Source organism: Camelus ferus, chromosome 17 (genome assembly GCF_009834535.1).
Source record: "Camelus ferus isolate YT-003-E chromosome 17, BCGSAC_Cfer_1.0, whole genome shotgun sequence".
NCBI classification, from domain to species: Eukaryota; Metazoa; Chordata; class Mammalia; order Artiodactyla; family Camelidae; genus Camelus; species Camelus ferus.
Genome location: NC_045712.1, coordinates 41,281,030 through 41,308,343, shown reverse-complemented (window position 1 = coordinate 41,308,343; position 27,314 = coordinate 41,281,030). Strand labels below are relative to the sequence as shown.

The following is a 27,314-nucleotide window of genomic DNA, read 5'->3' as shown; positions in this document are numbered from 1 at the left end:
CCATATGGGAGATGGAGTCGATTTCTCCCCACTCTGTAAGTCTGGAGTGGACTTGAGACTTGTTTTGACCACGAGAATATGGGAAAGTGAGGCCACCCCAATTGAGAGCCTGGTCCTCAAGACGCCTTGCAGGCTCCTGCTTGCTTCCTTGGAACCTTGCCTCTGGCACATGAATAAGCCTGGGCTAGTCTGCTGGGTAACTAGAGACCACGTGGACTAGAGACAAGCCACCCCCTGTGAGGCCATCCTCGTGCGGCTGGCTGATCCAAGGGCTGTACACGCATGTACCAAATGAGTCCAGACAAGACCAGAAAAACCCCTCAGCTAAGCCCAGCTCACACTGGCAACCCACAAAACTATGAACAAATAATTCGGGATGATTTCTTATACAACATATACCTTTGTTCTCAGAAAAACGACTATAAACAGCTCTGGCATTTATTCTGTTTGTATCAAGTCCAGTTTTATTAACAGCCTCACTTTCTCAATAGTTGAGTGGAAGTCCCTAAACTGAATATCAGTGACCTTATGCAAGTAACCCAGCTCAAACACTGTGGCCAGGGGGTTAGACACTTGGTGGCCATCCCTGGGTTCTTCCCAGAAGCTGGGGCCATGGGATGGAGTGTGACAAAGTGACGATTCCCAAAAGGTTGAAAAATAATAGATGTCCAATGCACAGGACGCTCTATCTCACTGCCTCTAATGTGAGAATTCAGCTGCTATGATGTTTCCAGCTGGTTGATCACTCATTGCTTTGTAGATTCTGCCATCACCACAGGCAACAGAGCAATTCATTCATTACTTATTCTACTTGCATAATTTGAAATATGGATGATCACTCGGAAAAAAAAGTCTATTAAGAACAAATTCTGTATTTTGGATGCTTTAGGGTTTGGATTTCAGGATAATTTATTTTCTACCATATTTTATTCTTGAAGCATATCAGAGCTCTTTTCTCCTGCAAATGAAGGAATGGTGTGTTGGACAATTTTGTGCCCTGACATACTATGGAATGAGATGCATTTTAGGGAATATCTTTTTTTTTACAGGAAGTAGAAGGACTAAGCAAAATATGAAGAAATGTTGTTAATGCTTGAAATAATAAGTATGGAAAGAATGGACAGATAATGGACAAAAGAATACTATTTCCTTTAGTCTTATTTAATAAGCCCTGTCTTCCAGCCTTTTGATTTTCTCTGGCTGACTTGCAGATGTGCTTGACTTGAATTCATTTACCGTCAAACGTAATGAAGACTAGAGGTGGACCTGGCATATGAGTGGGAAATCCGATGGAAAGAACTGACAGGACTTAATCTTTCAGCAGATGAAGACAGTCTGTGCTCCTTCTGTTAAATCACTGATTTTGTGATGGGTAATTCACCAAATCACCCCAGTGACTAAACCACTGGGGAGGGAAGTATAATATATTCATAGGATGGGCTAATCTGCGGCTGTTAAAATAGTGTTTCTGAGGAGTATTAGTTGACATGGAAAAGTGTACATTTTTTTGCCAAGTGAAAAAATATTTCTAGAAGTGTATTATATCATCATTATATGTGTGTGTATGTTTTGTTATAGATACGTGTATATATACACATTCCAAGTGGGATTTCTAAAGACAGATAATTTGAGTTCATTTCTCCCTTTCTTTATGCTTTATAGGCTTCCAGTGTTAGAATGTGTTACTTTTGTAATCATAAAATATAAAAATGAAAATGCAAAATGTATCAATTAACTATTATGGTACCACATTGGAAGTCATGCTGTCAAAATATTTGTAACTAGATTAAAACAATTCCCTAGCTCCTCAAGATGCACCCTCTTGTGTGAATTTTGAAATTAGTATTGCAGTCTGATGGGGATGTTCTTCTGAGGGCTGCCAGATCTAAGCGAAACGAAAGAATTACCGACAGCTATAGAACACACCCTGCGTGCCAGACCCTGTTCTACGTATTTTACATGCTCTAATTCATGTCACACTCATACCATTGTATGCGGTAGTTACTATTATTATCATTTGATACGTGAGAAAATTGAAGTACACTTTTAAGTTAAGATGGGTGGAGTCAGACTCCAGAGTTCTTGCCCTTGACAACTACTCTACAGTTCTCTCCTGTTTTGTGAGAGAGGGCATTCCAGGGATTCCTCAACTGAAAAGGAAGGACTTCTCAGAAAGAAAAGCAGAACTGGGGGTGCAGAGTTCAAGCAGTCATGAGAAGGCCTTGACCTCCCTTTCTTTGTCTGTTTCACGGAGGAATTCATCTTGAACTTTGAAGACAGCTTCTAACATGTAGAAGCTGAAGGGGGATGCAGGAAAGAAGAGACACCAGCACGATCTCTACCTTAAGCGGTCCCATTTGTAAAGGCTGGGATATCCCAGGGCATGCTGTCCATAAGGTATTGGTTGTGTGGTAAAATAAAAGGTTCTATGTTTTCATAAGCTTGAGAATCGCAGGGACTAGGAAGAGCTATTGCAGGACTTCTCAGAGCCTTTATTATGTTCATGTACATTTTAGTATCTGTGCACCATTTAGTATACAGTGTGCACCATTTCTCAACTTTGTTCAATCACAAAACGTCTTTCCCATGGAGCATCTTCTAACATTTCCCCAAGTTAATGTTCTCTGGAAAAAAATCTGGGAAACTGGTCTCAAATAATGGTACTCTCTGTATTATTTCAATTTTCTCTTGATCACCAATGATTTTTTTTTTTAACATCCAAGCCTTATCTTAAGTGTCCTCTGGAGAAAGAAGGAAAGGATTTGGATCCCTGTTTGGATGTATTTATTAGAGGAAGGGTAGCAGTCTCCTGAGGTCAACATGATAGATGCAGCCATGAGCACCTATGGGAAATACATTTTGGTAATGAAACAGGAATGGTGTCTAAAATGTCACCCAGTCCTCCAGGAACAGCACAGTCCTCCATGTAATAAAACCTGGGAGGCTTATTGTTAATGAAGTGGCATTTCTTTCTAGTAATGTTAATTGAGGTTGGTTCACTGAATTGCAGGACTTCCTGGATGAAATATAGTTACCACATAAGCATGTGGAAGAGCTTACCATCAGTGATTTAAGTCAAAAGACATGATGGCCACGACATGGGAATGATGCTACATTCTCATTTTTCAAATGGCAAAGAAATAAGACAGCTTCGAATAACTCAAATGTCAATGTGGACAGCCCCTCCCAGAGCCTGCCTCCTGCACATGCTCATCTTAAAAAATACCGTCAAGTATACATGTGTTTGAGTTGTCAGGTCATAAATGGAAAAAAGTTGAAAATTCACGTAAGGAGGAGACTGCCAGGTAAATTATTACTAGGGAGCAACACTGCTTGCTGATGTAATTAACTGCTACATATTCAAAAATGTTTTTGGAAATGCTTTGAAATTGCAACTGTGGCTTATTTTCAGAATGGTGGAGTGAGAACGAGAATAGTGAAGGAAAGGCTTAGAAAATCACTAAAATAAATTGTCAGATGGCCTCTGTGAGTGAGACCTCCCTAGATCGTCCAGCCATCAGCCAACCCACTTCCTGAATGGGCAAGGCAACGTAAGCTGAGCCAGCCCCATTCCAAAGAACCACCCAGCCAACCCATAGAAAGATGAGCTAAATAAGTGCTTGTTGCTTTAAGTTGCTACGTTTTGAGATGGTTTGTTACATAGCGGACTAACTAATACAGTGTTCTGGGCACGGTGAGGGTTTGGGGTCCTTCCCTTGATGACCTGACCCCACTGTGGCTCTTAATGTCTTGACAGAGCCTCTGAATTTCAGACAAATTCTGCATCCGGTCCCACGGCAAGCCACCTCACATCCCCTGCAAGAGGATTGCCTAGTCCCTCCCAGCAGTGGCCCCTACAAGCTTGCTGGCTCTCAACTCCTAGTACCTTCCACATTCTTTCTCAGGGAGTATCCAGAGATTGACGAATTCCTCCTTTGCTGTGTAGGAGCCCAGGGAGTATCGGGGTACCATCTCCTGTGCTTTCTCACCTTAAATCTGCCACAGTTCCATTCCTCTTTGGCAGCAGCTGTGCTGTGTCACCAGATGGGATCCATGTGAGGCTGTCTCCTTCTATAATTCCAGATGGGCTGTGGAAATAAAGGAAGACCACGCAAATAAGAAAGCCACCATCACTTGTGTTTGGTAAAGTCACAGGCAGGCAGGAGTGTAGGAATGTTTCCTAATAAAGGAAAAAAGGAAGGCTTTAGAGATGCTCTGATTGGAGGCTGTTGGCATAGGAAATCTAGCTGCAGGTTAATTAGAAGTGGGGCATCTTATGCAATCGGTTTGGAAAACGTGTCTGGCTTTCTCTGGTTGGTCCTGCGTTGGAAGCTGGGCTAAAAATATAAAGGTTGGCAATTATTAACAAAGTGCTAATTGTTGTAGGCTAATTGCTACAGAGGCTGTGTTTTCACTCCCTGAACTGGTCACTGTCGAGGTGGTGAGTCAACAGTCTATCGTCACTTATGGGCTGGCCACTGTCTATTTGTGTATCAGTCTCTCAGTCCCCCTCTTTGGCCACCGTTTCACTTTCACGATGTTGACCAATTCAGGGAAGACTCCAGATACAGAACATCACTGTTTAGGGGGATTGTTCAGTTGTCTCCATGGTCAACTGTACTGCAAGATCATCATGAGCTTTTTGTTGTTGTAGCATCACGGTGATCAGCAGGCAAGAGAGTGGCTGTGCAGGAGGACTGAAGACGCTGGATAAAATGCAAGGGGCCAGTATCATGACAACTGACAAAAACAAGAATAGTTAATAGTCCCTAGGAGATAAGACGCTTTAGAACCAGGAACCCAGTGGCCCGACTTAGGCCAAGTGAACGAATCCCATGGGCCGTAAGGAACAACCTGAAAAAGCCAAGTATTTTTTTTCCTGAAGGCACTGTCTTGCTTGTTCTACTTTGCCTGTTTCATTAATCCAAGTACAGCAAGAAGCGATAGCAATGGCACAGACACCTCTGTGGACTAGCCTACAAGAAATCTAGAGCAATACCGTTGTTCATCACGACTTGTGCCAATGAGTTAAGATCGCTGTGTTTCACCTAGGATGGAGATGGGAGTGCTAATAACTTCTGCCAAAGTTAATAAGCTTGTTATAGTACTTTACTTGAGCGATTCACACCATCAGGGGAACACTGCTCTGATTGTTCACATAAACAATTAGTCAGTAATTTCCCCAGCTGGAGTGCCTGAATAATCAAGGGTAGGCTCGTCTGGGAACTTACATTTGAGTTGGATTTTTCTAAGTTGGTAATAATATAGAATTAGGGTCTCTGTGTACAGACAAGCCTTGGAATACGACTCCTAAACTGCATGAGGAAAACAAAACCAGAAGACAACAATAACAACAAAACCAGGCATGCTGGCTGCAAAAAGAGAAGTATCCAGTAAGGGGCACATGGAGACCCAGGAGAAAAGGAGTTGTTGCCAGAGGGAAATCAGAAGAAAGGCCTTACATTAGCCAAGTTACATATCTATCAGTCCTCAGTCTCTTCCAGGTGGCAAGTAATTGGCCTACAAATGTTACTGAATACAAATGATGTAGAACCAATTGTAATAACTGATTCTTTTCCAGAGAGAGAATTGACACGATCAAATTCACATGCTGATTTATTTAAGTTCATTTATTTATGTAGATGTAAATGCCATTGGCTATAACTCCCTATGACCTTGCTTGACAAGACTGCAATTGTCCAGAGGTTTTTATCGTGATGATCTGGTGATGGATGAAATACATAACAACCAGCAAAATTCGGGTTAGTGGCTTCTGTCTGGGTGTTAGAAACTGTGCTCTGACCTAACGATTATAATAAAAAGGAAATAAAAGAGAAAAAGTGTCAGAATGGATGAACAAAAACCAAGGTTCTGTAGAAAATGAGAAGGAAAATGGTTATAAGCAAGTAGATGAATAACAAAATAGGAATTAGTCAGGGGTCTTAACCCCATGTCTTGGGCAGAAGCTGTCTACCACCCTAAGTCAGCTGCATATTCCAAAGGTCTTGGGTCAGCTGCTTACTTCCAAAGATTGGCTGCAACTAGATGATTTCTGAGAATCCTAAATTTGAGGTTCCTTCAAACACAACCCAAGACAGAAACACAAAAGAGAGCAAAATGGGTTGATTCCACCAAGGATGCCAAACAAATGGGACAAGTAACAAAACCCAAGCACCAAACTGAGAACAAACAGCTGAGGAATTCAACACAGAGAGAGCAGAGTTCACACCCAGGGCTGACTTGCCATGTTGGTGAGAACTTAACAAGCCGCAAGCAGCTCCGTGTGCCTGGATGAAGACTGGGGTCTGCAGTGGTAAGCAGAGCAGAGCGTCTTGGTGGGACCTTTAGGAAAACTGTGGAAATAAATGAAGATCACCAAATGAGAACAAAAAGAGGCTTCTGCTTTTGAGCTTGTGTTTGGCAGAGACTCAAAGGCAAGCAGGGGAGCAGGAAAGCTTCATAATGAGAAAAAGAAGGCTTCACTTGTGCTCTGATTGGAGGCTATCAGCATGGGGAAGCTGGAGGTGACTTAGCTAGAAGCAGGGTGGCCTGTGATGGGTTTGGGAGCATTTCTGGCTTTCTCTCCCTAGTCTATTTGTGTGTGGGGTTGGGGGGAGGTAATTCGTTTTTTTTTTTTTTTTTTTTAATCGAGGTACTGATTGAACCCAGGGGATTGAACCCAGGACCTTGTACATGCTAGGCAGGCGTTCTACCTCTGAGATATACCCTCTTCCCCTCACTTCCTAGTCTTAATTGGAAGCAGGGACAGAAAAAAAAAAAGGGGGGAAGCTGGTAACCACTGACCAAGTCCATTGAGGGCTGATTGCTGCAGAAGTTGAGGTTTGTCTCCCTGGGCTGGTTGCTGGAGAGGCCATGGGTCAGAGTCCTATTGCCATATGTGGTCTGGCCATTGTCCATCTGTGTATTCAGTCTCTCGGGAGCTCAACTCTACTATTCAGGGTCCACCTCAAATGCTATATGGTTTCCATCTTCTAGTCACCCTTCCACATTTCCCACCAAGGAAAGATTTAATCCTAGATTCATGGGAGAACCAAACAGTATCTTTCCACGGTACTCACATTCCTTCCAAATTATTCTCTTGCTCTCTTGGAAGAGAATGTGCTTTTTTCTTTCTTCCTATAGAGTAGAAGCTACTCCTACTTTACACCCCTTTCCCCGACCCTTAGATATTTATGTTCCAAATAGGATCCACTATTCTGTCTCCTGGAGCCAGAAGCCTCTTGGCTCTGCCTTAAAGGTAGTGGTGGTGCTGGTAGAGGGGAGATTGCTGACAGCTGAAATATCCTCAATGAACTGGTAATATCATTGCAACCAGCACAGAGATTCTTCCAGTCTCGAAGGAACTTGAAAATACATGAAAATTCAGGTCACCTGATTGGAAAGATCAGTCTGAATATTCAGCAGGCATGGAAGCCTCTCAGCATCTTTGAATTGTAAATGGTGGTGTAAATTTTCTCTTGCATCCTCATTTATTCAGTGCATATTTATCCAGCACTTCCTTTGTGTTAGGCTCTGTCCGAGGCACTTCGAGATACCAGTGAACAAAACAAAGAGCTCTGCCCTCACACAGCTTATATTCCAGTGCAGGCATACAGACAATAAATAGGAAACAGAGTAAGAAAGTGAATAGTGTGTTAAAGGGTGACAAGCGCTATGGAATAAAGAAAACGCAGAGCAGGGAGGATCAGGCAGAGGAAAGAGGGCAGGTCCATCTGTCTTCTTTTCTTTGCCATTTCAATAACAACCTTATTGCTAAGCCTCAGTGAATAAGATCAAGACGATTAAACCATTCCTCAGGGTTTGAGGATTGTTATGAAGGAGGAACACACTCACACATACGGCCCTGGACAAGTTTTTGGGCCTTATTGCTAACTTTTTTAGTCATTAGCACAGCTGCAGGCTCAGTCAGCTGCTGTGGATCTGAACTGGTTCGAGATTCGGAGAAGTAGTGTATCTGATTTGGCTATAAAGGTTATTCACCAAGTCTGGGCTTTATTGCAAGGACCTGATTTATAGTTAGGAAAAGTCGTAACAGGAGACAGTCACAAACCAAGGCTCTGTAAGTCAGTAATCATCTACATGCCTGTAAAATAATGTTGCTATTGTCAGTAGCTCTCAGCAACTTCAAGGTCCCTTATTAGATGCCCTAGTCAGTGAATGACAAATTTTTTATTATTTCCACATTGTCCTTCCGGGGTGGAATCAACTTTGCTGAAGAAAGCAGCAAAGCTTTTTAAAAGCTGTTATTTAGTAGGAAATGAAGAGCTGCATAATAAAATATTAGTTGTTCTAAAAAAAAAAAAAAAAAAAAACAGAAATTGTTCTAAAAAATAGGAAAATTCTGTACTTTCCAGAAACAAATTCTTTTCACCACATTTCTATTTCTACTTAGTCCAGTATGATCTGTTTCCTAACTGAAGATACATATCTGGTCATGTGTCTTTTATTTTTCTAATTCATCACTGCTGAAGGGCAGAAAATCCAGAATTTCCATTTTGAAGCCTCCCTTCCCACTTGAGTTGCCCAAAGACACGCGTGTTTACTTAATCCATTGGGGTCCATCTTGTTTCCTCACACAGCAGGCAAACTGGACGTGTGTCATGGTCCTCTGGTCTCATGGTGGGGCTTTGAGGGCTGGTCTGATGTGGCTGGGTTTGTACAAGCTTTTGTGTGAATGGAAGTTTTCATTTCTCTAGAATAAATGCCCAAGGTGAAAAGGATGGGTTGTATGGGCAGTGGGGGCGCTGGGGGGGTCTGATTTAGTTTTAAAAGAAATAGTCAAACTATTTTCCAGAGTGGCTGCACCATTTTATATTCCCACCAGCAATGCATAAGTGACAGTTTCTCTGCCTCCTCCCCAGCATCTGGTGTTGTCATTATTTTTTATCTTACCCTTTCTGACAGGTATGGACTGATACCTCATTATAGTTCTAATTTTCTTCCCTAATGGTTAATCATATTGATCATCTTTTCACGTGCCTATTTGCCAGCTGTTTGTCCTCTTTGGTGAAATACTTCTACACGTATTTTGCCCATTTTCTGATTAGATTGTTTGGGGGTTTATACTGCTGAATGCTGAGAGTTCTTTATATATGCTAGATACAAGTCCTTTTCAGATGTTATTTGAAAATATTTCCCCCGATACCATCATTTGTCTTTTCATCTTCTTAACAGGGTCTTTCACAGAACACATTTAAAAAAATTTTTTTGATGACGTCCAATTTTTCCTTTCATCCACTTACTTTTCATTCAACACTTAATTATTGTATGTCTACAATTTATCAAGGTAATGTTCCAGGTACCCATAGGAAACAGAGACGTGACATGGTCCCAACTTTGAGGCATTTCCAGTCTAGTTGAGGAGACTGGAGATACACCCAAATAACGCACATTATATAACAAGTGCTAAGTGGCATAGGAGAGGGAGAGAGACATTTTTTGGAAAATCAGATACGTTTTGGCTGATAGGGAAGTAGTGGGTGAAGGTCTCACCACTTCTATGCCAGAGAATGCCACAAAATGGCATTGAAACGTCCTCTATAGACTCATTTTTTCCAGGTTAAAAAATATAATTTTTAGATAACATATATTAAATTTTATTATGTGCAAAGCAATTTCATATACATGGTATCAATTAATAATAATCTTGTAGGGCAGTGGAGAGGATTACACTATATTTTACATTTAGGGAATCTGGGTTTCAGCACAGTTAAGTAAGCTGGTCAAGGTCACACAGACAAGAAATGGTAAGCTTGTGATTAATGCCCATTTAATTTTACCCAGAATCCTTCTGAGACACGTCCTTTTCCAGTATAAACTCATCAATCTTCTGGCTAAGAAATGGGCTGTCTGATTCACATTTTAAAAGAAGGCACAAAAACATTTCCTTGGTACACAAAAGTCAATGAGCTCTTCATGATAAAGGGAGAATCTATTAAAACTCTTACAGTGATCAAGATTATGCAGAAAATGGAGAAGCAAGCACTGCCTGTGATTCATGAGGGGGCAAAAGAAGGGATGGATATTGCTGGACTTCAATAAAATTTTGCTGGATGGCAGCTCAGGATGGAGTAATCAAGGAGGTAGCATTTTAAGTCACCTTCTTGTTACTCAAATCATCTTCAAATGCCAAACCTTTCATGGGGAACGTAAAAAAAATCAGTAATAGCTCTAGTGAAGTACTGAACCTGCGCTTGTTTCTGACCTAAAGGACAACAAATAGGGAACTCGGGCTCTTTCTCAGTCATCACATCTCTGGATTTCCATCTGTACTTTCTTCCTGTTTTATTTGTGACCTTGTCCAAATCACTGAACAATTCTGTATTTGTCTTTCCTTTAAAATGTTTATAACTTAGGGAAGATATTAGGATCTTGTTTCTGAAAGAGCTTGTAAAGAGGTGAGTTTATATTTTAGGTTAGTTTTGCAAACAGTTTTGCAAACACATGCATGATGTCAAATAACCTTTGAACCCAGCCCCCATTCTTGTCCTGATGCAGCCACTGGCAGGCTACATGTGGACTACAATTGTTTCACATTCTTCATTCCACCTTTGACCCTGCTGGCCTGCAGAAGTGGAGGTCTTCACAATGTCTGGACATAAATGAACATGCGTGTTTACATGTGGCTTACTGTGGACCAGTCATGAACTACCTGCAAACATTTGGGCAGATTTACTCTCACCACTGTGTTCACCTCACTGCCGTTGCAAACAATCAGAATCCCCAAGTTCTAGACAGCTCAAGGGGTAGGGTATGACTGAATCAGGGCAAATGAGGCTTCTTGGGTTTAATGTGCACTCTGGGAAAGAAAAGACTCGCCTCATTCTTGTATCCTTAGGGTTGAGAAGACAAGCTTGAAGCTGCCAGGGACCACCACATGGAGTAAGTCAGCTTAACAATGAAGCCCACAGAGAAGAAACAGAGAGGAGATGGGGAAGGAGAGAAGAGGAAAGAGGGAGGGAGGAAGAGAAAGTTCTACTTTTGACATCACTTGAGAACCCCTGAATCCACCTGTGCCTGAATTTAGACCTACCATGTTATATACAACAAAAGGTAACAATAACTTAGACAAATACGTTTGGTTGTGTATATATAGATTCTCTCTAGGAGTGTACACACCAAAGTGATAGCAATGGTTGCCCCCAGGAGGAGAAATTGAGAGGCTGGGAGACAAGGGTGGCAGGGAGTCTTGTTGACTGTGTATTCATCTGCACTTTAAAAATTTCGTACCACTGTCAATGCTAATGGAGCAGAGATAAATAAATTAAAATTGAATGTAAACGAAATAGAAACAAAACACAAACTGTCTTCCACTTTGACCAGTTTGTGGATAATAAAATCCCCTTCAGAGAGGGAACCAGATCTTTAGAAAAATCAACTCCTTTACCTTCCAAGTTCCCTTCTTAAAGGATTTTTTGGTTCTCTTTTGGCTGCTGCGGACAGATCAGCAAATGAGCCGTCCATTTCTACTGCGCAAATTTACACGGCGAGGACAGCCTCAATCCAGGGTCCTGAGAGAGGATTTCCAGGGTTTTAGGAATCACCCATGTAGCTTTATTCTGATGGCGCGACTTCTGTCCTGCAGCGAAAACTGACAATGCGTTTTCACAGCCGAGTTGTTGGGGGCTAAGGCAGTCCGTGTTAAGAGAATTCCGGGCCCTGTGCCCTGATGGATGCAAATACGCAATGAAGCCCTGGCCTGGAGGGGACCCGTTCCGGGCCCTGGAACTCTACGCAAGAGCCCAAACGCGTTCTTCACCCGCAGCAATCTCTGGGCGTTCTTCTGACAGCGTGGGCTCACTAACCCGGCGGTGCGGCAGAAATGCGGGCTTTGGGACACTTGGGCGCGCAATAGCCTGGGACAGCAAGCTCTCCGAGCCAAGCTCGAAACCAGTCAGTCCGTGTTGAACGAAGGAGCGTCGCTAGCGCAGTAAATTCAGGAGAGAATGAAACGGTGACTTGAAATACCTAGGCACTGTGAAGTGAGGAAGAGCTGCTTTGGAAACGCGCTAAGCCGGCTCTGGTGAGTCCGGGTTGGGGGAGGGCGCCCACACTCCGGGAGCCAGGCCGGCCCCGGATTCGGGTGACCGGTCACCCGGCTGTCAGGGAGGGTCCGGGCACCCCGGGCTCAAGGGCAGAGGCAGGAAAAGCCTTACTTCAAAGCTAGGAATGACCTGAGGTCTCGCCTGGGGACTCGCGGGTCACGGCCCCAACACCTCACAGGTCGCCGAGGAAGAGTCCAGCCTGAGGCGCGAGGCCAGGTCCCTGGCGCGCGCGGCCCCAGCCCCGCCTCCCGCTGCGCCCCGCCCCTCCCTGCGCACGCCGCCCGCGCGCACGGGGAGCGCCGGAGAAGCCCGCCGGGCAGGCACCCCCGGCCCCGGCGCAGGCGCGAGCACGCGCTCCCCTCCCGCTGGGCGCTCCGCTCGCGCCCCCGCTCCGCCTCCGCACGCGCCTCGGGCCGGGGGCGTCTCTGATTGGCCGTCGGCCGGGCCAGCAGGTGTCGGCAGGGGCTGTGGCCAGGCTGGCCCTGGCTGCCTGCGGCGTGGGCACCTCCCTCGCAGACGTTGCCGCCGCCACGCTCCCGCCTCCTGCGCCCGCTCCGTGCTCCCGCTGCGGCTGCGGTTCTGGCGGCCGAGTCCCCGCGGCGCTGCAGCTCATATCTGGCGCGCCGACCGCCCCGCGCCCCTGCCTTGCTGCCCGCAGCCTCCTGATCCACGGGGCGCGCTGCGGCAGGTACCCCAGGCGTCCTGAGGCGCGCTGGCCTGAGCCCGGCCGCCATCGATGACCCGTGTCACGGACCTGCTCCAGCCGGGCCACTCCGTGTGAGTACCGCCCCCTCCCCTTCAGCGGCTTTGCGCCACTCTCCCTCTTACGTTGCCGCAACTTCGGGGGTGGGCGTGTGGAGGTGTCTAGCGTCCCCGCTAACCCTGTGCGCGTCCTAAACCAGGCCCCCCCCCCCCCCGGCGCGGCCAGTCAGCCTCTGCGGAGGGGCGTGGGGGTGGGTATCGAACTTGCTAGGGGGTCGCCGCAGAATCGAAACCGCCCCTTTCTCCCACTGCCGGGGTCTGAGCTCGGCTCTGCGTTTCCTTCGCGGTTTCCGACCCCCTTTGGCCACGTAGCTCTTGGGCTGCGGTTCACCACGCACCTACTACTCTCCGGGCGCGCCGGCTGGGCGCCTCAAACCCTCGGGTAAGCCCCGAAGAAGCCCAGCGCGGCGGACTTGACTCTCACCTACTCTTGATTTCTGTAAAATGGGGCTAATCGGGGACTCGCTCAAGGTCACGGCAGGTGCACATAATAAGAATCGGAGTTGAGAGCTTCTGGCCCGGTTCTCGGATAGCCTGGGGAAGGGCGGCCGTTCGGGGTGGGATAGTGCTCGCTTCAGCTTCATCCCGGTCTCCTTGCGCCAGCTCCCTCCCTTCCAACTCCGCCGCATTTGGAGGGGTCGGGAGCTGACTCTAAGGGACCATACAGAGGTTTGGAGGTAGCCGCGGGGGACCTTCCGGGAGCGCGGGACGGAGCGGTTCCGCGTTGGAACCCCTGGCCCTACGGCATCTGCTGCAGCCCCTCCATCCCCTGTCACTTAATTTACTGCCTCCGCAGAGTAGGGGAACTCGCTAGGTCCCTGCCCTTAGATCCATCCCGTTTTGTTTCCCAAGTAAGCCCTATCCCCGAGGATAAGTATGTGAGAGACTAGAACTACACACACCAGTTTGGGCCCCGGGGCTTCCTAAGAGAAGCGGTGCGCTCTTGGGTTAGTACCCATCTGCTCTTAGAAAATGCCCTGAGTCTGGCTTCATTTCTGCCAGCTCCGATCCTTACCACTAGATCTGGATTTGTTTCACACTTTTCCAGGGGAAGGTGGAGTCCAGTCCCAAAATGTGTAAATGTCGCCAGAAGTGCCTCGTTTACTCCAGATCCTTTGAGGCAGCTCCTGTGGGGCTCTGGGCGGATTCTCAGAGCTCTGGGCTGGGAGAGGATCACCCCTCCTCTTTTGACGTTATCACCCTGTTCTTCCAACTTAGCCTCCCTCGCCCCAACTCAGAGATGAGATGACCACTTAGTTTTATGATGTCTGACAAACATCTTTGAACCTCAACTCTTTAATCTATAAAATGGAATAATCCCTGCTTTTAATCTCACTGAGGCAGTTGAGGGTTCAGAGGACATGACAGATGTGAAAGTCAAAGAAAGACAATCTAAGAGGATCTAGCTGTGGGTGGAAATGGGGGTGATTTAAATAAATTTTCACAGCAGCCTCTGGGACCTATTCACAGATCTAAAAATCCTTCTTTCCAGACAAATTTAGTTTGGTAAGGCTTTGAAGTTACTCCTCTCCATCTTCCCGTTGATGTTTCTGGCCTGGCCATGGACAGCCCTATCTCTCTTAGTTACCCCCACCCCAACACATCTGCGGCGTGTCTCTGTGGGATGAAAGCTAGCTGTCTCTGTGGGGCTGGGGGCAGTCTCTGTGGAGCTGATGGTTGTGTCTGGTTGGGGGGTGGGGGCAGTGTGTCTGTGTGTGATGGTTGTCTTTGTGGAGATGGTGTGTAGATACCTCCTTCGTGGCAGGATTCTCTTTGTGATCTAGGTTTCCCGTGTGGAGGAGGAGGGGGAATTATCTGCTCCAGGATCTGTTCACTTCTGAGAAAGTGAACTGTTAGCCACATTCAGCAATGTAAGTGGTATAGCTTGTGTCCTGTCTCCTTCCTCCCTCATCCAGAAGGAGAGCTCATCCACAGCCATGGCCTTTAGAGCAATTGAAACACAGACTGAAATAACTTGTAGAGAACGACGCATGCCCCTCTTTTTTGCCTTCCTGGTTATTATTGTGTTTTCACATCCTTTTGTCTCAGAGGCAAGTTAAGGAGGGTTGACTAACTGGTCAGATCTTTGAGGTATAACATCACAGAAAATCGCTCAGACCTGAAGTGTACACTCAGTGGATTTTCACAGACTGCACACACCCGTGTAACAAGTGCCCAGAGTAAGACCTAGAATATTCCCAGCCTCCTGGTTACCCCAACAGGCAGTATCCCTCCAGGGTAGCCAGCATCCTGCTTAGTTTTGTCAGGCAAGTTTTATTTTGATTACTGTGATTATTTATCATTTTAGCTTCAAAGCTAAAATGAAACTGCCTAATGTTTTTCACCTCCCTTTTTATATATGCAAACCAAAGGTAGTTATACCTATGTGAGTCCTGAAAGCTAGAAGGAAGAATTTGGTCTTAAGACCCAGATAAAGTCTGATCTGATTGTCCCTCCACAATCTGATCGCCCGTTCTTGAATGATGTAACAAGCCCAACCCCAGTGCTGACTTTGGAGGCTGGTTTATTCATAGAGTGCATATGAATACTGTAAGTCTGAAATAGTGTGATAATAAAATATGAATGAAGAAAAGATGTGAGTGAATTCTCACTTGATGTATAAAAATAGAAGTATTTTGAATTCCTGAAAGTTAAAAACTGGTGGAGAAACAGAATTTCAAGGCTGAGTGATTTATGAACTCTCTGTGCTCTTGCCACAAGGTGGCACCACATTGGCCAGATAACTGAAATATCCACCATCCTTTCCCATGCCCTCCGGAAGGAATCCCAGGAATAAAATTCAGCAGCGTAGCATCTCCAAGAGTGATTTCCAAACACTGTGGTTTTTCCAGTGGCTGGCAGGCAGGCAGGCAGGCAGGCAGGCAGGCCTCCCCTCTGGTGCCTGCTACTAAGTCCATAGATAGCACCCACCCCAGCTTTTGAGGAAGATGGCTTGTGGGTTGGAGGCAGGAGTGTGTTGGAGGTGGTGGAGCTGAGCCACTGTTGCCTTCTCTTTAGTAATGCAGAGCTGTGGTATGTCCTTGGAATTTTAAAGAGGGTTAGCAGAGAAGCCAGCTCAGATGTGTTGTGATCCTTTTGGTCTCATTTCACCCCAGAATCCCTCCAAAGGTGTGAGAGAGAAGGAATTCTCTTTCCTGAGTCAGATATCTCTCTTCACCAAGCACTGTCCATGGTGAACTCAGATGAGTAAATGGGCTTGGGCACAGCCAAACTGCTGCTGGAAGAGATACCCTGTGCTCCACAGGGAGGGGGCCAAGTCATCAGGGGAAACCACAGAGGGTGGGAGTGTTGTATCCAGCCATGGAGAGAGCTAACTGGACCCATCTAGCACCCTTCTCCCATCCATCACCTTTTCACCATCCATGTGATTTAGATGCTGTTTAAAAGATTGTATTCACAGGATGGCTACCGTGCCCAGGATTGTTGAGAATGCTCAGTATTTGCATGTGTTGGACACTATATATATATTCATTTAATGTTCAGGATAAGAGGAGGGTGGCTTTCCTATTTTATAGATGAAGGAACTGGGCCTTGACAGTTAAGCACTCTTTTTAAACACTGTGTGAGCCAGAGTGAGAATTGAGAGCCAGTCTTGCAGACAACTTCCCTGGCTGAGTTGTACCCTCTGCAGGATGAGAGGAGTCTTGCATAATTCTTTTGTCCTCCCCAGCACCTAGCATAGCATAGCATGTTACATTAGTAGCTACAAGTGTGGGATTGCAATAATAGAAGAAAATTCTCTGCTGAGCAAGAGGGAAATCCAGGCAGTGAAGGATGAGAATTTGGGGTTGAGTCTGTGCAACCTGTAACATGGGGACTGGGTGTGTGCCCAACAGACTGTGCAGTTTCATTTTGTGTTTAAAATTTTATGTGAACGGAGGCCTATCATTGATTTGGGTGACTTGCTTTTTGCACCCAAATAATTTTTTGACCCATGTTGATCATACATCTTGATGATCGTAGATCTAGTTGATTCATTTTGAGGTAGTCTTTGTTTGCTGTACCAGGGTTTCAGTATTCCCCACTGAAGGGCAAAAAAGATGCTCTTACCTTTTGCCGTTATAAAAAAAAAAAAATACTGCAAGAAATATCCTTGATAGGATCTTGTAGAAATGTACAAGAGCGTGTCTAGGGGATATATCCCCAGGAGCGGAGTAACTGGGTGGTAAGGTATGCTTACATCACCATCTATCTGTTACTTTGACTCCTAGATTTTGCAAATTGCCCTCTGAAGCAGTGTGGCCACTTCACACTCCCACGAGCACTGTCCCGGAGCTCCTTGTACCCTACCAGCTCTGGCTGTGCCCGCCGTTAATCAGATGTTTTATTTTTGATAAATCTGGTAAACATGGAGTATATTTCATTGCTTTGACTTCACATTTCCCTTAGAGAGCTTTGAAAAAAATGTATTTTAATTTTCAAGTTTTCTGTGCACCATTTGTTTTATTTTGTTTTATTATTACTAGATAAAATTTTCAGATCTTCAGACTCATCTGAAATTTATACGTCTGTACTGTGTGAGGCAGGGATCTAATTGTTTTCCATACTGGAAACCATCTACCCCACTGTCACTGAATTATTGTTTAACTGTTTTCGCATTTATTTTGTTGCCATCTCTGTCATATACCAATTTCGATTATATTTTTGGATCTGTTTCTTAGCTCTGTTCTGTTCTATTAATCTTTCTGTAATCCCCGAACTAATACAATTTTCATTTAATTATTAAAGCTTTACAATAAATCATCCCTTCTTAGCCTTTTTCTTCAGAATTGTCTTGGCTTTTTTTTTTTTTTGGACCCTTTAGGCTTCAACATGAGTTTTAGTCTCTATCCTAAATATCACTTCTCATGAAAAATAACTATTATCAAAATTTGGTAAAATAGAAAATAAAATATATTTTCTTGTTTATTTCCCTTCAAATATAGTGCTAATCAAACCTTTTTATTTCTCATTATTTACTGTGAAAATTTAAGTGAGTCTTCTCTGATACCATCTATCTTTGAATAATAAGGACCATAGGAATATAATTTTTAAACACAAATAAGATTTTTTTAACTCAACAACATAGGAACAGCATTAATGTCAATGATTCTGTGTCATTTTTCTATCCTAATAATCCATTTTATCTGTGTACCATAATTTATTCAACAAAACCATTCTTTTAAAACAGTAAGCACTTAATACTTTTTATTGTAACTCTGTCTCTGCGTACATCTTTATTTTCTTAGGGTGAATAAAGTAATTATATATAGTCAAAATTTGTTTATTTTTCTTTAAATTTTTGATACTCATTGCCAAATAACCCTCCCAGACAGTGTTTAAATTTATTTGGCTATTGAGAATGTATGAGTGTCCCAGATCCCCCTGGCTTGCCAGTGATAAATATAATTATTATCAACATTGCCACTTTCATAGGCAAAGGCAAAAAGAGCAGAATCTTGTTTTTTAGTTTGCTTTTCTTTTCTAGTGAGGCAGAATGTATCTTCATGTTTGCTGGCTCTTCGTAGACCACTGTATAGTTTTCCATGAGGATTGTTTCTCTTTCTGTGAAAGAAACTTGCATTATCACTCAGTGTTTTTGAGAGAATTATCAGATTGTTTTACAGATTATGTTCGTATTTTTAACTGTTAAATACCATTCCGTCATAGGAAAATGCCATATTTTATTAATCTGTTGCCTCCATGATGGACTTTAGATTGTTTCTGTATCTTTTGGTGTGGCTATTATATAGATGTGTGCAATAAACATCTCAGAACTGTATTTATGCGCATGCCAAAGAAATTCTTGAGGATGTATGCCCAGAAGCGGAATTGAAGGGTCATGTTTTATGTAAACCTACAACTTGACCGTCTGATGCCAAATTGCTCCCACAGTGGCAATACTCACTTAACATCCCTAGCAGTATCTCTGATAGTATCAGTCACATTAAGGAAACAATAATGCTAGAGAAGAAAGAACAAAGGCTTTAAAGTAAAAAGTATATATGTATGTACATTTGTGTATATATTAATATCCTTAAGTTTGTTTAGAAAGCTCGGAGGGTTTTTTTGAAATCTTGCACCATATAAATGGTTATGTATAAGTGCATAAGTCATAAACATCGTGTAAATATTTACTTGGCTTAGGAGAACTGGGAGGAGTTTAAGGTGTGCGATTATATAGTGCCTTTATTCAGGGCAGCCTACAAGAGGAGGTGAGCAGTTGAGAACCAGAAAAGCCCCTCTACCCAGCTCTGTGCCTCCCAGCCACAGTTCTGCTGTTGGATAACTGTCCCTTTCCATCATTCTCTTCTTTTCCAATTTAGAAGACCTTGGTTGGCATAAGTCTAAAGTAATAACGTACCATTAACATCCTATTGCAAAAGAGCTTGTGTCATCAATTGCTAGTGACAGTAAGACCAGAACAGCATGAAACCACCAGAAGATTACTGGGGAAAGGCTGAAAGATGGACTTAGTTGGGGGATGGGCTGGATACTTCAAGGAGAGAAACCTCACTCCAAACTTACTCTGAGGATCAGTTCTGTACTTGTGCAAGGAGAGTAAAGAGAGCTTTATGAAACTGCCTAAATGCTGTTTGAAAACTGGTTTTTGGTTTTGCATTCAGCCATGTATTACTTTCCCCCATTACCTTCCCTAGGTAATTATGGGTTAAATTTTGTGTATGTGTACATTTATGTGTCATCAACTGGGGAAAGAAAACCACTCTATAGAAAGTCCTTTTGTGGCTGTGATTTACAGCATAACGCCACTGATGTGACAGATATGTGATCTGCAGCTAGGATGCACATCCATTCTGTGGGCTGACAGTTTAATCTCACCAAGCAGACACTTGGAAAAAGAACTCAAGACTTTTGAGGAAGGGCGGGTGCCTAGAGGACAGAGGTGCCTATAGCCCCAGGATCTAATAAGGTTATTTGCCAAAGACCCCCAATAATCTGACACTGATTCGTGGCTCAGATAATATGTCATCCTGTATGGTTCTCCTTTTTGGTATGAAATGTGACTACCTCAGAGTATGCAGGGTCATTTTCTAGGCTTGGAAGCCTAGATACCACTGCAGAAAAGGAAACTAACCCAAGCCCCTTCACATTATGTTTTTTTCTGAAGATAGCCCGGTCTGCCTAAGCGGTGCTTCCAGCCTCAAACCTCTTCCTCACCTCCTGTTGAAAACCATTGTCTCAAGCATCATTTCACTCTGTCTGTGTAGCTCCAGCCTCTGAACATCTGACAGGTGCTGTTTCTGTGTTTGTGTTCTATAAATGTGATTGTGTTGTTTTGCTTTCTTCAAAAAGCAATTTATTGGTCATTAGGGACTTTGATTTACTGGAATGACGTGTAACCAGAATATTCGACATTAGTCTCTTTCTTTTATGGCTAATTAGAAGAAAAAACTTTTAAATGCTGTTTTAATGGAATCCTTGTTTAAAGTCTATTAGAAATCCGCCGGCTGGTCTTTAAGCTCCATGGTCCAGTGAATGTCAGTCTGGTACCTTTCCTAGGACCGCAGATCTTGCAGCCCGGTGCTTGTGTGTCTGCCGACCCCAACCGTCCTTGTGCTCCCAGTTCTGAATCCTTCCTCCCGCAGCTCCTGGTACCCGATGATGCTTGCTCTTCCCACTGCCACCACCCCTGCCTTCTGCCCGAGTTCCCCTCCCCTCAGACTGCTGCTGATGGTGCGTGGGGACCGAATGCTGATGTTTCCCCCTTCTCTTCCCACTTGTGGCAAATCTGGGAGATAGTTGGATTTGCTTCCCCCAAAAGGTGGATGAGCTGTGAGAAGTGAGATCAAGTTGGGGTGCATGGGAAGAGGCATGGAGGGGCTCTGTGTGTTGTCAAGACCACTTCTCAGGGAGATGAGGACTCTCATAGGGTGCACGACCCAAGTCCTAAGTCCCAGGGGGATGAGGAAGCCTGTAGAGGTGGCCACCGCTTTGTGCTGCCCAGCTCAGCACCTTCCCTCTCTAGCTCCTGATCCATCCCACCAGAACTGTTGTGGATTCTTTTCGGACTCTCCAAAGAACCGACTTTTTGCTTTCTCTTCTCTCTTGTGTCATTCTTTTTCATTGTATTTAATCTCTGTCCTCATCCGTATTATTTCCTTCCTTCTACTTTTTTTTTTTTGGCTTTAGTCTTTTTCTCAGCTCTTAAATTTACAGAATTACCTCATTAATTCCAGCCTTTCTTTTCATATATATGCATCTAGTCCAATAAACTTTTCTCCAAGTATTGCTTTAGCAATATTTGTATTTCACAAGTGTTGATAGGTAGTGGGTTTTGTTACTGTTCACGTGTAAGTTTTTAACATTTTTTATACAATTTTTTTGTTTATTGAGTTACAGTCAGTTTACAATGCTATGTCAATTTTTTCTTTTTCAAAATTTATTTATTTTTTAAAAAATTATGTTTTATTGAGTTACAGTCAGTTTACAATGTTGTCAGTTTCCAGAGTAGAGCACAATTTTTCAGTCATACATGAACATACATATATTCATAGTCACATTCTTTTTCACCGTGAGCTACTTGACATTTTCATTGTGATTTTTCCTTTGACTTATGACTTACTTAGAAGCTTCCATTTTATTTTTCTTAAAGAACTTTCAAGCAATATTTTTCTATTTTCATAGTGATTAGAGAATGTGTTCTACCTGATTACAACTCTGAAATTTATTCAGACTTGTTTTATGGTATGTAGTTTTCACAAATGTTCCATGTTTTCTTGAAAGGAGAGTTATTGGTTGAAGTGACCCATATTTGTTAATTAGCTTAAGCTAGTTAGTTTTGTTATTCATATCTTCCATCTTTACTCTTTTTTTGCAGCTTGATTGATCAGTTATTGAGGGAGACATATGTAGAGGTGAATGTTTCAGTTTAATCTTGTGCTGCTTTCAATTTTTGCTTTGTATATTTGACAGCAAGATGTTATTAGATATGTTCTAGTTTAATTTTTCCCTGGCCAATTGAACATATATCAATATGAAACAACTCTTTTAATCTCTAGCAGTGCCTTTGTTTCTAGATCTGAGAAAGACAGATATCATGTGCTATCACTTACGTGGAATCTAAAAAAGTGATACAAATGAACTGATTTACAAAGCTCACAGACACAGAAAACGAATTTATGGTTACAAAAGGAGAAAGGGCAGGGGGGATAAATTCATAATTTGGGATTAACAGGTACACACTACTATATATAAAATAGATAACAAAATCCTACTGTATAGCATAGGGAACTATATTTAATATCTTCTAATAACCTATAATGGAAAAGAATCTGAAAAAGATTATACATATGTATGTGTAACTGAATCACCTTGCTGTCCACCTGAAACATTGTAAATCAACTCTACTTCAATTAAACATTTTTAAAAATTAAAAAATAAATCACCAAAAAAGTCTGCTTTTAGTAGAGCTACACCAATTTTCTGTTGCTTAGTACTTGCCATTTTCTTATCCTTTCAAGAACAACAGTTCTGTCTATTTTTATGTCACTTGTGAAACTGTTGTAAAGAGCATAAAGTTACTTCATTTTTCTAACCTGAATGTTTTAGTCTGGAAGGCATGTTCGTTTACAGACCTACTATTAATATTTTTGGATTTACTTTCCCATTTTGCTTTGTTCTCGTTCATTGTCCCGCTTTTTATACACTTGGTTACTATCGAGTTACTTTTTGTATTAACTTAGATTCTCTCTCCTACCCCACACTGCTTTTCCCTCCTCCACTTATGCAAAAACTTTACGCTTCATTTCTATCTTCTAGTGTTTATTACACGGCAATTTTAGCACACATATTTACCTTAACAGAATCCAGACTGAATCAGTCATTTCTGAGCTCCTGAGCAATTCAAGGGCTTTATGCTTAACGCTGATCACCCACCTCCAGTGGAAATGGATGGCTTGCAGTGATTCTGTTCCTCTTGTTAGACACGTGAGAAATTCGCTGAATTGCCAGAGACACAAAGGCTGACTCTTGTGTTTCTCCGCTTTTAGACTCGTTATTCTGAAATGTTCTCAGAAAGCAAGCTTTTGGGGCTTGGGAGGACAGACATTCAGCACCTAATATGTACATCAGATAAACCCGATAAGAGTGAAGAATTTCAAGAAAATGCCAGCAATCTGTAACATGGGGAGTTTGGAGGATATGGCACTCATTTCTCTTCTAGTTAGCACAAAACAGGTTTTTGTTTTTATACAATTGTTTGGGGTTCACTGTGGAGGCAAAGACCTAAATGTGGTGTTAAGCAGCACCCCCACTGAACCTGCGCAATAAGGCAGTTCAGCGGGAGTTGTGTGTCCTCTGGGCCAGTTTTATACCCTGAAGTAGTTCTGCTATTTAGATGTTGTTGTTCAACTCGACGCCTGGAAATGTATCTCAGGGGCCTTAATATTCTTAACCTTAAACGTAGTCATTTTTAAGGGGGGGGGCATCCTTAATGTGGAAAACACTTTTTGCACAGAGATGTTTATCATGGTTTTCTATGAAATAGTCCAGAATTGGTATCAGCCCTGCACTGGGAGCAGGTCAGTAAGTGTATCCACTTATACAATATAATGAATCATTAGGAGTGATGCTTGACAGTGATCGTGCTAACATGAAAAAAAAAAAAAAAAGCTTGAGATGGAGTTCAGCGAGAAAAGATGTGTACTTCTGTGTAAAACAGGTTAAATATGACAGCAGCCCCTACAAAGAGTGGGGGAAATGAGACTTAAATGAGCCAATGGGTTAGCCCTGGTTGTATTTATTTGATGGTGTCAGATGATTGATTTTCTTTTGTGATTTTATCATATCTTTCACATTTTCATAATAGGGAATTTAAGGGTACTGAAAAAAAAGCCACACAAAATCGCTAAAGGAAAAACTCCAAAAGGCTGAGGGGAGCACAGAGCTGTTAGAGGCCCCTTCTGGTGAGCACCTGGCAGGGTTGTTCCCCTTCGATAACTTTTTCAGAATCGAGATTCTAGAAGATAGAGGTGGCAAAGAGATGGCTCAGGAAAGGGGTCCCAGCGGGGCCCGTTGGGGGTACACGTGGTTAGGGGGCCGTCTCCCCCTGCACCTGTGGAAATTCAGAGCAGGGCCACGTGCTTTATTCCTGGATTCTCTTTTCTGGCACATCTCTGGGTCCAAGTGGGCACTCGAGCAGGGTTTGTTGACTTTATAATCAGTGGGTAGAAACTAGAGCAAATTCTATTGGCCACATTACAGAATACTTACATTATGCTTTTAGGGTGTTACCTTTGGATTTTGAGGGAAAAAAAATGAAGATAATGTGTTTTTCGTTTCTATCCAGTTTGAATGAAGTGTCCATGGCTATTTCTTCTCCATACTCGGCTGCCTTCCCTGCCTGCTGTGGCCCCTCTCAAATGCTGAGCCACTGTATTTCAGACGCAGCTGCAGCTGTTTGGGTGAGCGTGTGCTTTTGAGTTCTGCAATCTTGTCTATAGACTTCTGTAGCACATCTTTAATTATCTTTGAAGTTGCCAACTTTAAAGTATGTGTGTCCGATCCTCCTGCGGATGGCAAGATATGTTACTGAAGTGTAGCTGGTTGGTGAAACCCGCCGTGGGCAGGCTAACACTACAGATCATTAACCAGTTTCCCTCCTGCCATGGCACTGAGAGAGTTCTTTTCTTTTCTATTTTTTTTTAATTGCCTGGAGCAACTTTTCTTTCCTCTTTGTTATATATCCAATAGGACATTATCTAGGATCAAATCTCTCTTTAATGTTACTGCTTATATATCTTTGAACATAACCGCAGTTCGAAAGGCCTAGCTGAGCATGATATTTTATTGTAAGCATTTCTATTTGAAACTATTTTCCTTTTGAGAAATGTACACTGCATTCCAGCTCAGACATTTATTGCAACGTTCACTTTATTGAGGCTTCAAAGAAAGAAAGAAACCTATTTATTGCACCAGGCCCTGGGGTCATTGCAGAAACCACAGCATTCAAAAAGATCAGATCAGAGAACTGTTTTGAAGATCATCTGGTCCTGCGGTAGAAAACTGGTGGATCTAGAGCCATCAGTAGGTCATTCCACCAGCTCACCAGGTGATGCAGTGTGTTGGTGAGATGGGTGAATTCCACAGACGTGAGTCCATGGCCAAACCTCGTCTGCTGTAAAATGAGTTTCTTGGTCAGTCATGCTGGGGAGAACCATGACAGTGAATTCAGTACTTAGTGAGTGATGGATAAAGGCCAGGCAGGAGCAGAACGGGGAGAGATGGAAAATGTGTACGTTTCCAGGGGGCGACTCACTGCGCCCTCTGTGACAGAAGATCTAGTGGGATCACTGCCACTGGCTGGTTGACTGGTCCGCATCCGGGGCAGGGGCTCAGCACTGGTCTCTGCTGTTGGGAAGAGGGGCCCTCAGCAGTAGTGATAGTCAGACTGGGCTTGCAGAGAGGAAATCTGAGAGGCTGAACCCATGTGTAGCCATGTTGTTGGACCCTCCTGCCATGTCCATGTGGCACCAGGGCTCACTGAATAAGCACTGGGAAGGAAGCTACCTGGCCTTCCCAGGTGTCATCTTGTCCACCAGATTGTTGAGAGCTTCCACACAGATATTCAAATATCAGCACACTCTGCTCCTCTGAGACGTCCTTCATCCACATAACCTATTCCTCAGACCTCCCTGTCACTCATCTCCCAGTCCTGTTCCTTCCCATCCTGCCATGCTGCTGGCTACTGTCTGTGAGCTGGTGTCAGGTCCATTCTTCCAGGCATCTCCCAGTCCAGACAGTGTGGAAGACGAACAGACTGCTTGAGGTCCTGCCCGCCAGCAGGATGAGCCCTCACTGCCGTCCTTCAGAGCCACCCCTGAGTGGGGCTGTAACGCTACAGTTGTCCACTTGTGGTTGGAGTTGGTGACATCTTACAGAATTATCCACAAACCCAGCCTGAGGTTTTCCCTCTTTTGTTGGTTGATCATCAGGAACATCCTGTGAGGAACCGGGTGTGGACCGAGAGAGAGGAGACAGAGCAGCGGACAAAGGAGACGTGGGAGTCTGAGTCCCCTGCCCACACAGCTTACACCTTCTGGAGCTGCCTGGGTCTAATTTCTTACATAGCGTTTCCACTTGACAGTGGATGCCTACTGTATACTCCAAGGCTGACGAGAGGCTCAAAGCTAGCTTCTTCTGGTTGCGTGGTCACGTGACGTCCCATAGTTAGCCATTCAGTACCAGGGCCTGGTAGCAAGCACAAGCTGTTTCTCAACAGGAGCATCGCGACCTGTAGAGGAGGGTGCAGTTCTGCTCTAACACCCTTAAAAGCCTTCGCGGTGCTTCTACAACTTCCCAGCCGTCCCAGGTGGCATCTCTATTTGCTGTGGACACTCTGTTGCCAGTAGATCTGTCGGGTCCTGCACAAACCAAGGGACAGAGCAACTTGCACTGCCGCTCGGACCTTCTGCAGAGCCTTCTCTTGCTCTGGGCTCCACTCAAGCCTGGATGCTCACGGTTTCCTTTATAAATGGCCAAGAGCAGCACCCTTGTATGTTTCTACGTGTCATTCCCCAAATCCAAAAAACCCCACCAAGCTTCAAGCCTCTGTTTCCACTGAAAGGCTAAATGATGGTTAAAATAATAACAATAGCAATAACACAATAGCCCTGGACAGCCTAGGACAATCCATCGGAGAAACAACAGATGGAACTCCGTGGTTGGGATTGCTGGCTGCGGCTGGAAAGGCGGCGTGCTGACTCTGTCTCTGGGGCACAGATGTTTGCCCTTGAAACACCTGGCTTGATGGACAGTGGGATCTGGTTTAGAATTTGACTTTTTAAGCACACATTTGAAAAGTCTGCCTCATTTGGGAGCTTCCTGTTGCCTGTATTTCTGTGTCTCCCTTTAGCTTGTAGAGGGCTATGATTGGAGTCATTTTCTTTTCTATTGTGTATAGAATGTATCTCTGAGCTTCCAGGTCGTTCATTGAGTTTTAGACACTCAGCAGGGATTTTGCACGCTTTTATTTGGCACAGGATAGTTGGCACCTAGTAAATTTAGCACGTGTAGCAGGATGTGGTGAAATTTGGCAAGAGTTCGTTTTGATAGCCTGCTCTCAGATCAGTCAGTCAACAAACAAATGCCACTAACCCACGCGTCAGCCACACACAACAGCCGAGTGTGCCACTCCTGACAAAGGACAAAGAAGACATGTTCTTCCTTTAAGGTTGATATGGTCCAGACACCAGACCAGCCCCCATGGCAGAGCCCAGCCTCGAAGGACTCTGTGTGTTCTGGTCACCCTTTCCCTCAGTGCCAAGAGCCTGCCCCTCCTGCTGTCTTGGGAGGGAGGAGGGAGCGTGAGGAGTGGCCCGTTGGGAGTCGAACTTTGACCTGCCTGAACATTTGCAGGAGGAAAGAGTTTAATGAGAGAGTAAACGGCAGCTGTGCATCATTTTCTCTTGTTTTCTTAACTTCACGCTCCCACCCAGACCACTACAGTGGCTTCTGCGTGCCTGCCTC

General features: G+C 44.0%; 1 protein-coding gene and 1 long non-coding RNA gene across 2 annotated transcripts in view; one reads left to right on the top strand and one right to left on the bottom strand.

The window, feature by feature from the left end:
• The window catches only part of LOC116657262, a 165,304-nt gene extending 161,244 nt beyond the window's left edge, over positions 1-4,060 (bottom strand). Inside the window, exon 1 of the long non-coding RNA XR_004312348.1 lies at positions 3,990-4,060. This is a non-coding gene — a long non-coding RNA (uncharacterized LOC116657262). The remainder of the gene's footprint in view (positions 1-3,989) is intronic.
• Positions 4,061-12,361: 8,301 nt separating this feature from the next.
• Positions 12,362-27,314, top strand: part of MYRIP (myosin VIIA and Rab interacting protein) — a 153,825-nt gene continuing 138,872 nt past the window's right edge. The window contains 1 exon segment of the mRNA XM_032459177.1: positions 12,362-12,842. The gene's annotated coding sequence lies outside the window, so the exon portion shown is untranslated.